Source organism: Mus musculus, chromosome 4 (assembly GCF_000001635.26).
Source record: "Mus musculus strain C57BL/6J chromosome 4, GRCm38.p6 C57BL/6J".
Classification (NCBI taxonomy): domain Eukaryota; kingdom Metazoa; phylum Chordata; class Mammalia; order Rodentia; family Muridae; genus Mus; species Mus musculus.
The window spans coordinates 109,816,616-109,829,550 of record NC_000070.6 but is presented as its reverse complement, the minus strand read 5'-3'; the positions used below and the strand labels follow the sequence as shown (position 1 = coordinate 109,829,550).

At 35.8% G+C, this 12,935-nt stretch overlaps 1 protein-coding gene across 1 annotated transcript in view; it reads right to left on the bottom strand.

Moving 5' to 3' along the window:
- Faf1 (Fas-associated factor 1) overlaps positions 1 to 12,935 on the bottom strand; it is a 287,334-nt gene that overhangs the window by 134,410 nt on the left and 139,989 nt on the right. The gene's annotated exons all lie outside the window — the stretch shown is intronic.

Genomic DNA, 12,935 nt, shown 5'->3' with positions numbered 1-12,935 from the left:
AGCCTGAACTATGTACTGAGTTCCAAGACACCTGGAACTGCACAGATATTGAGACATAGTCTCAAAAAAACCAAAACAACAACAACAAAAAAAATTTGTAATCAAGACTAATTTTCAACAGAAAACAGATGAGAGAAAACAGAAATTATATACAAGGCCAAATTATATATACTTGCCCTCAGTGTAAGTATATTAATAGACTCATTCATAGAAGAGGATCCCTGTTCCCTAGCAAGAATATGTACCAAAGCCCATGGTGTTTTTATTTTACGACACAGTTACAATGTTATTTATACATCAGTACTAACACACAATGTTAATGATTGATTATAAAGGCTTACAAACCTAAAGTGTATGTAAAGAAATTACTTGGTTTACATTCTAAACACTATACAAAAAAGTCTGTGCTGTTCAGCAATAACAATTAAGTAACATATATTTATGTCTATTAAAGTTTATAGTACATCTGATAGTAAATAAAATTAATTTTGAGGTTTAAATTGAAATTGGACAAGCATAAAAAAAATCTGACTGGAGTTTAAGTTTCATAATTATCAATTATCTTAAGGAAGTAGTTGGATTATAAGAAAATGAAGCTAAAAAATTTTATCTGTTTCAGAATTAGTGTATCTACTCAGAAAATACAAAGTAAAAAAGTAATGTGAAAGAATTGTGTTTAACAAAACAATTTTATATGCCAACAGTTCGTGATGATTATCAGTAACATATTTTTGTATTGTAGTGCATGCTACATATCATTTATTCTGTAATGGTATTTTATTCTCATGTTATTTTGGTTAACTTCTATCTACAGATTATTTGTATTTCATATCATCTAACTATGTAGGAGAATTAGAACAGTATTAAGGTAAGCTGCAGAGATCCTCAGTAGATAAGAACACTGTTCTTCTATAGGACCTGGGTGTGTACATTCTGGCATTCATGGTAACTCTACTTCTGTAGGAGCCATTGTCCTTCTCAGGCTTCTGTGTGGTATATGCACACGATACACTGACTTGCAGGAAACACTCACACACATAAAATGAAAATATATTAATTCTTAAGAACCAAACAAAACAATGTTAAGGGTAGACGCAGAGCTTAGTGGAAGAGCACACATTCTACATACTCAACTGATTTCCAGCACTCAAGACATTAACGCACTTAGCCTTAAGAAGGTATATGTGCCTCTGGCAAATTGGAGTGTATACATGTACTCAATTTAATGATGATGTAAATCAATGTTTCTTTTATTATTGGAAATAAAGTATGGTAGCATTGACACTTAAAATTTATTCTTTGGTAACTTTGGTGAGATGTGAATTAGTGAACTTAAAGTGAAGAAATCCAAATATCTACAAATTAATACATTCATAGGTAGCAAACAATAGTCTGGAGATTATAAAACTCAAAAACCAAAATCAACTTAACTCAAAGATTCTATTGTTTCATAATTCAATTTTACATTGCTTAATAAATGCTGCTTAACCAAATGACAGAGTAATTTTCTGATTAGATATAAGATACAGACAGTGTGTGTCTTAAGGGTACATATATACCAATTGAGAAGACAGATACACAAAGTAACAAGCACAGAATCTTCTAGAGGTGAGAAAGCTGGTGGGAGTATAATTTCATGCCTATATCTTACTATTTAATCAAGCTTAAATAAATAAATAAATAAATAAACAAACAAACAAACAAATAAATACGGGAACTCTCATTCCACAGTATAACCCACAACACTAAAATTCTAAAGTCATTACTTTATATACCAGTGTTTAAGTTGGGGTAAAGCAGTTAGATAATGGGAAAACAGCCTTTTCTCTTTGCTTTTCATAGTACTGTATTTTCTATTTGTCTTTTAGTACTTCTAAAACATAAAATATGAAAAGGAATGCATCTATTTTTTGTGTGTGTCTAATTTCCTTCCTGGCTGATCTGAAGTGGGAATTTAAAAGTTCTTTGGAAAAGTCAGTTGTATTGGATGGTGTTTGGCTGGGGCAAACTCATGAAGGAGTGTTTTTCTGAAGTAGACACAGATGAATGGTTAAGGCAGACTCAAGAAGGAATGTTTTGCTGAAGCAGACACAGGAGAAAGGATGTTCTGCTAAAGCAAGCATGTGGAAGGACATGAAATGAAGGATTCTTTGTTAACAACATGCATGTATCGGAACTCCATGGAAATGCACCAAAAAATTTCTGGTGGTGTGCTGCAGTTTCTTGCTACTTTCTCACTCAGGCTGATTGGCAGAATGATGTCAGCTGAGACAGACTGACATGCTGAGGTAAGACATGTGCTGAGGCAAGACCCACGGAGGACACGTGATATTTGGAGGGATATAAATAGGACTCAATGGATAGTGACAGTGATGGAGGCTGAGCTAGGGTTGTTTATAGAGCTAGCTGTGCAATTCTTGTTGGTCTCACATCTTCGCTGATCTTCAATTAGCTGAGAGAAGCAGGGCCAAGAACTTTTCCTGGTGTCCCTCCCTGGATCCTCCAGTTGACAGGCCTGAGGCCTGGTGTTTCTGCTAGGTAATGCCACCACAGGTGATTTCTGTTTGCTAACCTAACTCTACCAAACTGGATTGCTGATGTATCTGTAAAGTGTTTGCAAGTGGATTGAGCTGCCGATGTTAACCTGTAAACTAAACTGCTAATGTCCAGACAACACAGATGGGAGTTGCTCCAAAGAACCTTTCTAAACAGGTCCACTTCTACCCACCACCACCACCCCCGCCCCGCATCCTTTCTTTTCCACTACCTCTGGTAGGTGGTGGGCTACAAGGGAGGTTAAAGCATTTAAGAACCATCATTAAAAGTAGGCTGTCTTAGTTAGGGTTTTACTTCTGTGAACAGATACCATGACCAATGCAAATCTTATAAATTTAATTTATTTAATTAGTGCTGGCATACAGGTTCAGAGATTCATTCTATTATCATCAAGACAGGTCATGGCAGCATCCAGGCAGGCACAGTACAGGCAGAGCTAAGAGTTCTATCTCTTTATCTTAAGGCTGTTAGCAGAATACTGGCTTCCACAGAGCTAGGATGAGGGTCTTAAAACCCACACCCAGAGTGACACACCTACTCCAACAAGGCCATACCTACTCCAACAGGGCCACATCTTCTAACAGTGCCACTCTCTGGGGAAAGCATATACAAACCATCACATAGATGTTTGAAAAAATTAAAGTTATGTCGATCTTTTACTCTTAAAGTGTCTTCTGATCCATTTTTGCTAAACAGATAAAACAACTGGTATTTAGAATAGTAATTCAGAGACTGTAATATACTGACCACTTGTATGAGAAATTAAGATGATTCAACTCCAAACCAAAATATTTACTCTGTGTTCCAAGTTTTACTGGACAAAAACATTACACATAAAATCATTAAAAGACTATCCCTTAGCTCTATGAGAGGTTAGTCATAAGTAGGAACTATTTATTTCTGCCTTCTATTAATATGCATGCATCAATTTATCATGGGGAAAAAAGTACCTAAGTAAAACTGAGGGTACAGCTCTAAAACCTAGGAGATAACAAAATGCTTCAAAACCAAAACTTATTACTATATTCTTACAGTAATGTTGTGGGGTTTTTTTTTTAATTTGTTTTGTTTTGTTTGTTTTTCAAGACAGGGTTTCTCTGTGTAGCCCTGGCTGTCCCAGAACTCACTCTGTAGACCAGGCTGGCCTCAAACTCAGAAATCTGCCTGCCTGTCTCCCAAGTACTGGGATTAAAGGCATGTGCCACCAATAATGCTGTTTTTAAAAGGTATTTTGGTATAGTTTCACAAAAAAAAAAATGCTGTTATTTATATTCATTAGCCCAGTTGAACTTTCATGCTTAAATACATTATTGGGGAGTAATAATTTGTAAGATGAAAATCCCTGGGAAGAAAAAGTACTCAATGTAGCCTTCATATGATAACTCCTCAATGGGTCCCATCAAATTGAACCTAAAATTATACTAAAAATGGACATAGCTTTACTAGCTTTATAACAAATGAGAAAAAGATCATATTGGTAACTCAACAACAAAGTCCATGTAAGCTTTATATTTTAAGAATTGCACAGGCAAAAGTCAGTCTGTTTAGCACTTCTCCTAATTTTATCACTAAGAAAATTGTTAGATAATGCTTAAAGTGAATAAACTATAACTAAGGCTAAAATAGTTTTTATAATATGCATACATATATATCTCATATATTAATAGTAATATATTTTCATGAATTCCAGTCTTTGTAGAATTACAAGATTGCATCAAAACTAACTAGCTAAACATAAATACAGCTTCCCATGACATCAGAGGCTAAGAAGCTGCTTATCCTAAGTATTCACAAAGACTGTCCTACTGTTTGTTCAAATATTTTACTTTGCAGTACAAAACACTGTGAAGTCCAAATTATCCTGCAGGAACCCCAGTCAATAATGTTTCAAGTGCTTGAAGAGCACATAGGAAGGCTGGATAATAAATAAAGATGTTACAGCCAAGTGTGTGCTTGTTCATAGATACCTATTCTCACAATCTCTAGAGCTGAAAACATTTTGTAAAACAAGCTTTTAAAGATACCTTTAAAATGTTTGAAAAGACAGTTATATTATAGGACTATATATTATAGGACAATTGAAAATAATAAATGGAGGAATCACAGTTGTCCTAATAATGTATAGACATAGTATTAAATAATATTTTCTCCCTAAGAGAGAAGGTTTAACTAACATGCCTAATACAAATTTCTATTACATAGTAGATAGATATTCAACAAGTAGGATATTATTTTGAAAATGAGTACTTGTGGCTTGAGATAAGATATATAATTAGAGTGTTGTGACTCATATACTGAGTATATATGGACTCAACGTGTGCTAAATCTCAACTACTGTACAAACAGGACTAGTAATAACATAACTGCTTACATATGGAAATGTATAGAAAGTTTGAGTAAAATTATCTCATGAAATCTAACAGTGGAGCATCTGTAAGCTGACATTACATATCATTTCTTCTATGAAGGACTTTTCATTTAACAGTAAGTATGCTCTGTCAACAAAATGTTTATGTATTTAAGTTGTTTCAAATACCTCTTAAAGAGAAACTAAAGGACTATCTTGCTTACACATCGTTGCAGTCTACTAACCATGACTACAACATAAAGATGGCGGCACCATCTAAAAAGTTGAGACATGAAAAGAAAATCACTAACTGAGTTTTCCCTGTCTAGTAATTCAAGGAAAACATAGGATTCAAACTCTTGGTTAATTCTCAAAAGAACAGAAGATGTCTAATAATTTGATATATAAGGTGGTGTGTTAATTTTCACACAAACACATTGTAAACTGCTCGAATCAGGAATAGACTTTTAAAGTCAGTATGTCTGAGTTCAAATTCATTTCTAGAGTTCACTACAGTTAATATTCTACCTCACAAATCCACGTTTTTGTTTTCCTTCTCTAAAACCTGACAGCACCTTACCTGTAGGCATTTGGTTAGAAAAGCTTACATGAGAAGACATTTGCAAATACTTCATTAATAAGTAAATACTCCCAAAATCTAGTTGAAGATTTTCCTTTCTCCTTACAGAAATTATTATTTAAGAACAAACTAACTATGTCAGTTATTCTTAAAGTATGATCTACAGACACAAGGCTATTGCAATCATTAAAGGAGGTTCATATGATCAAAATTATGCCCTAAAAACATAGGTGCCATATGAGTTTTGAACAGATTTTACACTGATATAACAAGTACATCTGTGGCCAGGCCTTATGGAGGTTTATAATTTGAGCTACTTCAGAGGATGAAGCAGGGAGCAGCAAGTTTACAGTCTGCCTAGGCTAAAGACTGAGTTCAACATTAGCCTGGGAACCATAGAACTCTATTTCAAAATAAAGAAGGGAAAGACAGTGGGACTATATAGCCCACACAGAGAACTTGGCTAGCATGTGTGAGATGGTTCAATTCTCAAGACAAAAGAGAAAAGGATAATGCTAGAGAAAGCTGCTAATACCATAGCACAAACCTTGGTGATCACACCAAGCTGAGTGCTTGGTAGATCTTTTTCTTCCTTCAATTCTCCCCAATACCATGCATCTTGTATTTGAAACATCCTCTTACTGTCCTGTAGGCTAAGACTGGTGACCAGAGAGGCCTGAGATCCCCATCTGCCTCTAAAAGTCTGCATAGTCTTAACAGTCCCAACACTACTCAAAAGTCCAATGGAAAGTCTCTTCTGGGACTAAAGATGAAATTTCAGCTGTAAGCTAACATAAATTCAAAGCCAAGTACATAGTTCTAATGTACAATATTACAAGTAAAAATTCTCATTCCAGTAGAAAAAAATGCAAATACAGAAATAAATGGTCAGACCAAAGCAACAGTGACACCTAGCAGGAGACACTCCAAACCCTACAGCTCCATGTCTAGTATCTGGTGCTGATGATGGAGTCATCTGTACTCCTACTCTGGCTACAGCTTTTCCTCAGAAGACAATACACAGTCCTGGCATTTCCAACATTCTGGACTCTCCAATGTAATCTAGGTTTTATTGTCACAGCTCACATCTGCCCTCATGCTCTTTCCCTGTTCTCCTGGTCTCAATCCTTGGGACCAGTGAACTCACTTGGCTGAGAAGAGCTTCCCAATAAACCTGCCTTCAATATAATCTAATCTGGCTTGAATTGGTTCATTTCACTGTGGGAGAAATAACCTGTCAATGGTAATGTCCTTTCTAGTAGCTGAATATTTCTACCAGTATGTGTAAGAAGTAAACACAGTATACGCCTTTGTAATTATGTATGAAAAATATCAAGATTACAAAATCTGATCCCCAAAAGTGATTTTGTGACTTTTCAATACTTTCAAATAAATGACTTGATTTTTAAAATGACATTTTTTCATATTGCTTAGTTCAACAACTAATTTTTGTTCTCTTTTAAAGATAATGATCAAAGACTCTCAAGACCTTTAGTTTTATCAATGGGCATTTGGCATTAAGGTTAATTTTTGGAAGCTTACTACTTAAGATTATATATAATTAGACTCTTATAAACAATGAATGTATTTTCAAAAATGTATGATGATCAACTTGCACTGATTGTCAACCTGACAACACCTGGAATCATGTAAGAGACTAATTTCTGGGTAAATATACAAAGCTGTTTCTAAATTGGTAGCTGAGGTGGAAGAGGGCCCACAGTGAATATGGGTGGCGCAATGCTATGACCTGGAGTTCCAGGCTAAATCAAGAGAAAGCACCCAGATACCCAACATGCACCTCTCTCTTCCTGACGTGCAGTCAGCTTTCTCACTTTTGTTGCAGAACTGAATCAGAATAAACTCTTCCTTAAGTTGCTTTTGTCTAATGGCAACCAGGAAAAAAATTTTAAAAAGCTATTACAGTTGCTACTATTATAAACCTATTTGGTTCTCAGCAAATATTTAGAACTTCAAGCTAGAAAGGTCCTAAAGTGCAGTAAAGCAGACCTTAATATCCCATTTTGTTAGGAATTTAGAAGTCCAAAATGCCACGAGAAATTCAGAGTGGAGCTTCACTCACAAGAACTAACAGGAACTGGAAAGGGAATGGTGGCCATTTGTCTTACATTCTGGCAAATAATCCGGCTAGGAGGATATTAAGGAATTAAAATAAGTCGTATTTCCTTTATTAAAAAGAAACTTGTTTTTGTTTGTTTGTTTGTTTGTTTGTTTGTAAGATTGAATTTCCCTACATGGTCCAGGCTGGCTCCAAAATTGAGTCTCTCCTAACTCAGCCTCTCAGTTGCTGGGATTAAAGGCTGGTGCGTGTTACTATGCCCAGCTTGACCCTAATTCTAAAGATATGACCACTAAGCCTCACAGAGGAAGAAACCTGCTCAGGACCAAACAGGAAACTGGATAGGGAGGATAAAACTAGTATTGGAGAGTTTTATTTCATCATCACTTAATAAGCATAAACTCAGACAACTATAGTGCCTCACTATCGCTTGTCTTGTGATCTAAGACAATAATAATTTTCTTTGACTTAATTAAAAGAACCACAACTAAAGACCTTCATATATCAGTGACTTTATAACAAGTGCTTTTTTATTTAACATAAACAACTGTATAAATTTACGATTGTGATTGCATAGATCACAAAGTAGATTTCAAGAGGCAGAGCAATTTATTCAAATAAATCTGGATTGGCCCCCAAAGGCTATGAAACCTTCTATAATATCCCTGCTCAAAAAAAAAGAAGCCCTGAAGATGACTGACTTATCACTGTAACACATTTCAAATGCACTGTTCAGCCAGACAAATTGTTGAAGTAGTTTAAAGGCAAACTTTGTCTTGAGGCTGAAATTTCATTTACTGCCAGAGTGTAAATCAAAAAGCTTATTTATTTTTACTCACAAACCAGGTTTTTTTTTTTTTAAAGTCACTTATGTGCTAGAAAAATCACAGAGCTTTAATTTGCAGCAGGCTGAAGCAAGCTTATTAAGCATGCTAGTTACCAAGTACACATCCACTTGTCTGGGCTAGCCCATCGCAACATTCTTGTAGCAGGGTTAAATAGCAGTTTAGTCACCTCATGAGAAAGCACACTGTTAAAAAGGAAATCACTAATAATGTTCTGGAACCAGTGGAATATTAAAAGAGATGTGCATGTCAAGATCAATTATCTACAAAACCCCTGTGAACAGAGCTTTAAAAATTATATTTTTGTCACCAGGCTTTGCTGTGTTATAGTCCTCAATTGATACATCAAGTTGGTGTGGCTTAATGAAACAACAACTGTAACAGTAACAAGTCTTGAGATTTATTTTTAACATAATTTCATACGCTGATACTAAGTGAGCAACCAGAACTGGAACAAAAATGGCTGCTAGAAGGCTTCCCTTTGGATCCATAAGTTATTAGCACTGAGAAATCCTCAGCATCCATCATGTGTTGATCAGACAGACTGAAGCCTTAGCTAACTCAGTGAAGCTACCTCACTTTTCCCTGCAAAGCATCCTTGGCACCATGACAAGCCCCCAAATGGCACGTTACAGAGACAAGCAATCAGTCACAGACTCCCAAGTAGCTACAGGAGTTCTACAAGTCACAAAAGGTTCCAAAACGAGAGGAATCTCCTCTCAAGAAAGGCTAGTTAAGCCTCTCATTTATAAAGAGAAATCCGCTATAGATGGTAATGCTCTCTGCCTAAGTCTAATCTTGGTATGAGCATGCTACCTTGGAGCTTAACCTAGACTTCTTTACTAGTTAAACATACAAATAGATATTTAAACTTTTTTTTAATGTCCTTTTTCTTTTTAAGTGGTGCTGCTTTTTTTCCACAATTGCTCAGTTTTAGGATTCTCTATACTGGTCCAACATAATTTTTAGGTTTTGATTATCAAGACAGATTGGCCAACACAAAAAGACTTTTAAATTTTGCCATTTACAATCTGTTTGATTTCAGTTCCCAAAAACAGATTATACCACATGGACATGAAAAAACAGAATTAGCAACATTTCCAAATAGATGCACTCTTATTAGTAAATACAACATTACAATATTTTTGGACTTTTGCTATCTATTGATTCAGTTGAGTTCCCACTTGCTTTACATGATAAAAACTGCAGTGTTATTAGTAGATCGCCTGACTTGCCCCAGGGGCAGTCTCTCCACATCTGCTTATAGAGAACAGTCAGTTTTACCTGTAGAAGAGAACTAGTTTCAGCAAGCATGCTAAGTTGTTTACTGAAGAACTTTAAGTCACATAAGCCACTTGAGCTAAAAGGAGGGATTCTATTTTAACTTTATCCTTTTACAGAAAGGCCAATAATGAAGTTACAAATAAAAGTGTTTGGTTTCTAAATATCTCTATTGCTTTAGTCTTTTCATTGCTTCTGAGCACCCTCTGGTGGAGGGCAGAAGAGAGAAATAACATAAATACATAATCTAAAGATCAATAAGGAAAAAAAGAGATCTGGAATGTGTACAGAGTTTTTCTTGACTCTCCATATACCTTAATCATTTAGAACTAGCTGATGAATATGTATTAACCATATGGTTACTTGCAGTCTATAATTTCATTATTCAATCAACACTCACATTCTTATTACACATCAAGCACTTAACAGGATACAGACAACCTGGCCTTGGATACTTAATGGCTTAGTGGCTTTGATACTTAATGCTATTTCCCAGGGAAGCTGTTTGATCTCATGAGATCTCAGTTTGCTCATCTGAGAAATGAGAATAATCTCTATTGACATCAATAAAAAGATAAGTGAAAAAGGCCTAGTATAGTACAATTAATTTTGTAACACACACATATTTTGTCTTTGTATGTACTCATTCAGAGATAGCAGGCTTGACTTGCAAGTTTTCATTTACAAGGTCCAACTGAGTTTTTCTTTAATAGTCTAATCCTAAGAGACAATATTAGTATCATTTAAGTGTTTTACACAAGTTTATGTAACTACACTTAACCTAACTAGTATGTGTTCTGAAATATACATAAAGCACCCAATTATACTACTTAAATTTTTTCTAAATCCAAGATATTCAAACTATGTTAACCAATTATTAGTTATTTCTAAATGAACAAAGTAACTTTAAATTATATAGTAGTTAATTTCTCTTGTATAACATTATTATAAGTGATACCCAATGGAAAGTGTGTTTGTTTAATTATATTGCAGCTCTGAATACTTCTAAGAGCCCATCTCTAATGTCATTCACTACCTGCTAATACCAACATTATAAAAGGTTTATATTACAAAGCATTATCAAAAGTTGAGCCTGGAGCTGGCAACATGGTTCTGCACGTAAAGGCACTTCAATCTCTGGGACCTACTTGGTGTAAGGAGAGAACAGACTCTTACACAGTGGTTTGCTAGCCTCGATGCATGTGTTGTGGAGAGAGGTGTGGGGGGAGACAGAGACAGACAGACAGAGACAGGCAGAGAAACAGAGACAGAATGAGAACATGATTTTACAGACAAAAGTAGACTCTGCTTGGGCTAGGAATATAACTTAGTGTAGAATCCTCATCTAGCATATGGAGGCCACAGGTTCAATTCCAAGCACCACAAAGCAGAATATGCTATAGGTATTTCATTTATTTATTATGAGATGAGCAGCAGGAACATTATGAGGTCAGGTAAGTCTACATAGAACATCCAATTGAAATACATTTAACCCACCTGTAAGGCACGCATACACACCCACACACCTGCTCTGCTGCCACAATTAAAGCTGCCTGTAATAGGATTCTATGTTTAAAGCACTGGTGGATTAGTAGATGGAAGAATACTCTGTGGTAGATAATTTTACCTGAGTTACATTCCCAAATCTATAAAAACTCTCTTCATGAGTTTTTTTCTCCTTAAAAGGAAAGTGAATGGGGAAAAGAAGAAGGAAGAAGGAAAAAGGAGGGGAGGGGAGGCGAGGGAAGGGAGGGGAGGAGAGGGGAGGGGAGGAGAGAGGAGGGGAGGGGAGGGGAGGAGGAGGGGAGGGGAGGAGGAAGATGGGGAGGAAGAGGATGGGGAGGAGGAGGAGCAGCAGCAGCAGCAGCAGGAGGAGGAAACTAAACTACACTCCATCACTTGTTTTGTGTTCAAAACAATAACCTGGATCATCTTCAGTCATTACGACCCACTACTTTTTATAATCTCTATTTGAATTTATTTACTCACTGGTCCAAAAGTGTGCCTTCAACATACTTATCTCTAGGCTTTACCCACTCTCTTATTCTTGCCTGAGTGCCCCTCACTGCTCTTATCTATTACCTAGCTTACTGATATAGGAGGGGCATTTGAAAAGATGGGAGTGAATGTACTTCAAAACTCACTCCAATACTCTTTAAACAACAGCAACTTCTCCCCGGCCCTCTATAGTACATGGTATCATTTGGAAGTTAACCACAGCTTGTGGCATTTGGACAGATCAGTCATAAATAAGCACTGTTTAGATAGGACTAGGATTATAGGTGGGAGCTGAGTCTATGGAGGCCAAGGTTTTATGTGGGTGGGCTAAGGAACAGAACAGAGCTAGCTGGGAATCAAATCTCTAGACCTTCCAAGGCAACTAGTCTTATATGACAATTCTGCTATTGAAGAAGAGGTAGTCTTAGGAGAGACAGCAGCATTGCTTTGGTGAATGCAATAGATTACAGGAGTTGTTGTCTGAAAAGAGGAAGAGAGTGTCAAACCAAATGAGGAGGAATTAAAACATAACTTCTCTATGTCTTCCAAATCATGTTTAACTGTGACAAAGAAGTCACAGGAAATATGTGTCAACGTAAGACGATTCCTTTGGTATGTAGATGTCATATCCTTCTTTGTATGAACACAAACTTCAAAGCCACAATGCCAGAATCTTGTGTCTGCTAATAATTATGTGACTCTAGACAATTCTCCCAATTTTTTATCTGTAAGTCATAAAAAAAACCCAGCTATTTAAAAATAGTCCAACCAATCTGTCAGCCAGCACATCTATATGACTTTCATCTACCTATAATAGATATTAAGCTTATTTTAAGTAGACAAGAAATATTATTATTTATCTGCTTAACTAAGTTAAGTAAGTGACCACATTCTGCTAGGAACTCAGTTAAATGATGGGAATATAGCCAAAGGTGAATAATTTCTGCTTAACAGTTTAGTAGGGTAGGGATTTTAATAAAGTGCTAGCTCTTTTTCATTTTACTACACATTACCATTCCACAGAAAAGAAAATAAGACTCACAGTCTCCTAAGATCTCAAAGCTGCTAAAAACAAGAGCAAATTCATTATATAAGTTGATTTCTAACTTTTCTTGAATGATGTCATTTTCATATGCAATGTGAACCATCCTAGCAACGTGTGGAACACTAAATTATGAAGAAAAAAAAGTTTTATCTCGAGGTCTCATTTGATTCTAAAAAATGTATTTTAAGGCATTAAAAAACATG